The sequence below is a fragment of the Pongo pygmaeus genome, chromosome 7 (genome assembly GCF_028885625.2).
Source record: "Pongo pygmaeus isolate AG05252 chromosome 7, NHGRI_mPonPyg2-v2.0_pri, whole genome shotgun sequence".
NCBI lineage: Eukaryota > Metazoa > Chordata > Mammalia > Primates > Hominidae > Pongo > Pongo pygmaeus.
Window position 1 is genome coordinate 69,216,683 of NC_072380.2, and position 4,630 is coordinate 69,221,312.

The following is a 4,630-nucleotide window of genomic DNA, read 5'->3' on the forward strand; positions in this document are numbered from 1 at the left end:
AATCACATTGGAATGCCCATAGGCCTTTTTAGGTTAATTATGGTTATATTTGGATAGGTTATGCATACTGCAGAACACATTTTATCTTTCTCCTCAGCATTGTCCCTGAAAATGGAAGTGATTTAGTAGCTTTTATTAGGCTAAAATAACCCATATAGTTCAGCTAGAAATTGTATTGATAAGCCATTGCATTTGTATTTCTGATATTTTGCCAAAAATAAAAAATAATTTTAAGTAGCAATGAAAATAGAAACCAGAATAAAAATGGATTAATGCATTTTAAGAAGTAGATTTGCATTAGGGTCCTAAGATTATAAATATCGTTATAATTGAGAATAAAATTTCATACTGAACTTTGTAACAGCTAAAATTCTGTGATCCTGTAATAGGAGAAACCCAATGGACCATTTAATAATAAGCAATCAAAATTCATTTGAAGCCTATCTCTTTTAATTTAGAGCCCATTTCCTTAGTGACCTACTTGGAGCAGGAGTGCCTGACTTTGGCAGCTGGGATCCTGGGCCCATTGATAGAAAATAATCAAGTGAGTTTGTATCACTTGGAGGAAACCTCTACCTTTATTGGAAAGCTTTAAAAACTATACTCCTGAAATTTTAATTCCTCAAATGTTAATATTGCCACAAAACCTATTGTCAAATAAGGATTAGGCAAAGTTCAAGACATTTCTTGAATACTGGACATATAATTCACAGTTTTATAATATTTCTCAAACATAGATGATCATAGGATCTTCCTGTTCAGGTACAGTCTTTAAATTCTGGCAAAGTAAATATCCTTTGGAATATAGTTTAAGAAGTACTACTCTAGAGGTAATAATTTAGATCATTAATTTAATAAAAATACTTAAAGCATTTACTACTATGTCATAGGGTTTGAGGATAAAGAGATAAAAGATACAGCAGCTGCCCTCAAGAATCTGTTGGTTTAGATAGAAATCAATAAAATTATTACAATATACCATGTGAAATGCTGTGCTAGAAACAAAGATTACTGAAACCAGTGACTGTTTCAAATCATTTTTGGAGCTGACCAGAGTTAATGTGAGTCAGAGTCCGGATGCTTTCAAGTGGAGGAGCAGTGCATGGGAAAGCACAGAGGAGTGAGAAGGAAGGGACAGCTTTTTATTTGCTTTCTATTTTATGTGTTTAAGTTCACAGGACCTTATATAAGGTATTCAGCTCAGCTGACAAATATGTAATTTTATGAATTATAAATTGTTTTTGCCATTTTACAGGATGGCCTCATACCACTTTTACTTGCCATAACTAAAAGACAGCAATGGTATAATTTTTACTAACAAAAAATGCAAATGTAAATGCAGTCGATAAAGGTTTAGTCATTTTTTTAAAGTGAGTGTTGTTCTAGAGTCATAACACTCAAGTTGGAAATATTAAATTAATCATAAGATTAGCTTATAATTATTGGATTATAGTGGAAAATATAAAAACAAATCACCAGTTAGGTAGAAAAGCGATTACTTGGACTGGGCAATATAAAGAACATATATATATGATAGGATTTATATTCTCTTATTATATTGGCTGATATTATTTGCAATCTGATGTTTTTGGTCACATTATCTTCTATTAGTAAAGGGTTCTGTATTAGTTTTATAACATATGAACTTTAACTTTCAGTTTGCTTATTGATTCAATATTGAATTATTAAGTATTTTATAGTATTTCTCTACCTTCCACTTTTTATATACTTTTTCTATAAAATGTAATATGAATCATAAATAGGAATTGAAAATTATTTTGTGTTTTGGATGACTGTTTGCTTTAAGGTGATTTATTTGAAAAATATTAACGTTAGATTATCCCTAAGTGACTATTAATTGTTACCACCACTGTGAATTCATCATTTGATTTCTTTTTAATTTATGGTGTATTTTAATTTTTTAATTTGTAATCGGTATGTGTAGAGGGAAGAAAGATATGTTTAATTAAATTAACTTTTTATTTAATGAAGATAAGCTGTAGGTGAGTGATAGAAAAGAGGCCTTAGATTCACACAAGACAGGTTTTAATTTCTAGCTTCTTCACTTGTTAGGGGTGACCTTGCAAACATTACTTAGTACCAAGTATGCTTTCCTATATGAAAATGAGGATAATAATATTTCTTTCAGGGGTGATTGTGTGGAAATTAGATTATGTGTATACAGCATTTAATTCCATGCCTCACACATGCTTATCAGTATCATTAACTGAACGACTACTAATAATATCATTATTATTTATATTATTGTTTTCAGCCTGCAGATTGCTCTTGCTTATCTGACTCCCAACTGATTTTGAATTACAATATATCAGACTAGGGAAGAAATGGATAATTCTTCACTGAAATCTTTGCGTCCTTTAGATGAGTGACCTGAGCATAGTCTTTTGCCCATCAAAGGACTTTATGTTAACCACTTCTACTATGCCATACCCCAGTGGGACATGAATTTGTTTTTTGTCCCTTCCTTTAAGCCTTTGTGGTTATTTACAAAGACGAACACTTGAGCACCCAGGATGCTTATGTTTGTTAGTTCATGTAAATGGTGAATTCTACACTGACAGGCACATATTAAGTTTGTAAAGTTTCTAAGAATGATGTTCTCTCTCCGTTAGCTTAGCACAGCCTTCATGCTTGCAGTATGTCATGGATCATCAGGGATAGCATTTTTCTTCAGAAAAATATTGACATATTTACTCAAGTTATGTGCGGAATGACTGCAGAAGATTATGCTGTTGCTAATATTATTAATCTAAGTCTGTACATGTAAAGGCTAGGTGAGATTTCATAGCTTGGCTCAAGTATTTTTTGAAGGGCAGTGAGTTAATTCACTTCATCAGCCAGAAATCAGGCAAAAAGCTAGACTAGTTAGAAGGAGCAGTGGGTCCAGGATTCCTTATTTTAGGGCTTTTAACACATTTATCCCTACAGATACCAATGTTGTCTATTTGATCCCAAGTATAACCCCAATGCATGGGATAAACATAGTGTCACATTTTTTATTTTTCTAGTTGGTAATTTGGGTCTTAAAATGTCCACTTTAGCAAAAAATTTAGTACTGTCTTTAGGTGCTATCCTCTATACCCTCTTCCTTGATTTTTTTAAAGGAACTTAAGGGATTCCCCAAGTCCAAGGAAGACAGCCTTCTTTTACAGTCAGGATGAGGGGTGGGAAAAGGCCCTTCTAATCATTGTGTTGTTCCCACTGATTCTGTTGCTGCATTGTTGCCATTGAAACTGCTTCTTCAGTCTGTTAACAATTGACCTTTGCTGCCAGGGTGACCTCACTTATCTGGATCCTTCAGTCTTCCTGGTGATTCACATATAGACTTCAAAGTTATTACTTTTTGTTTTAGTTCACTTAGATATTCTCAGCCATTGCTTCCAAAGTGCCAGTACCCTGCTCTGGCAGTTGGGCCTCCTAGCTTTAGCCACACTCATAGTGACCCTTCTTCTCACACTCAAAACCTGATATGAAACCCACGTCTTATCTTGGACTTGTCCTTGACCTTCAAGGTAAATTACCCTCTGAATCCCTTGGAATAGTTTGAAACTGTGAGGTCTAAATAATGTTACAGGAAGAAATCAGAGATTCCTTTCTTCTTTGCTACCAGATCTATGCCCTTGGCCCCTTTAGATTCTGTGTGGCACCATTTTGTATGTAGTGGAGGGTCCCATATTATTCTGGAAGGACCCGTATTCTGCTTCCCCAGAGTAGTGGTTCTTCCCTCAAGTGATCTGTTTTCCATAAAAGTAAAAATCTCCCAAACTACTTGCGTCTCTATCTTGAGTTTTTAAAATACTTTAAAATTCTACCTCACAGAGAAGCCATTCGAAAGAATTCACGAAATCTCAAGTTAGATTTAACAGAGCTAAACCTCATCCATGACTCATCAGTATCCATGTATGAAAGCAGAAGTTTGTGGCTGGGCACAGTGGCTCACGCCTGTAATCCCACCAATTTGGGAGGCCGAGGTGGGTGGATCACGAGGTCAGGAGTTCTAGACCAGCTTGGCCAACATGGCGAAACCCTGTCTCTACTAAAAATACAAAAATTAGCCGAGCGTGGTGGTGAGCACCTGTAATCCCAGCTACACGGGAGGCTGAGGCAGGAGAATCACTTGAACCTAGGAGGTGGAGGTTGCAGTGAGCTGAGATTGTGCCATTGTATTCCAGCCTGGGTGATAAGAGCATGACTCCTTGTAAAAAAAAAAAAAAAAAAAAAAGTAGATGGCAGCACATACACTAAAATTGAAACAATATAGAGAAGATCAGCATGATCCCTACACATGGGTGACACAAATTTGTGAGGTGTTCTATATTTCTTGCAGTCCCCAAAAGGACATTGGACTACTATCTTACTAGCTCCAAGGAAATGGTGTGAGTCAATGAAAAATGGTGACACCCAATATTGAAACTATGGTTTTCACACAAAAATATTTATGTAAGGTGATCTATGGAATGAGATTGTGCCGGAAAACACATGGGATGTTCTGTGCAATATATTGCTAGTAGGCGTCTAGGAAATGAGAAAATATCAGCTTGCATCCCCTTCATGGAACTTTAAAAAAATAAAGGTAAGGTTTTGTCTTCCACAGCAGTTGGAGATGAAC

The 4,630-nt window shown here is 35.3% G+C and overlaps 1 pseudogene; it reads left to right on the forward strand.

The window, feature by feature from the left end:
• Window positions 1–4,243: 4,243 nt before the first annotated feature.
• LOC129043261 (U6 spliceosomal RNA) lies at window positions 4,244–4,343 on the forward strand (annotated as a pseudogene).
• Window positions 4,344–4,630: the final 287 nt, after the last annotated feature.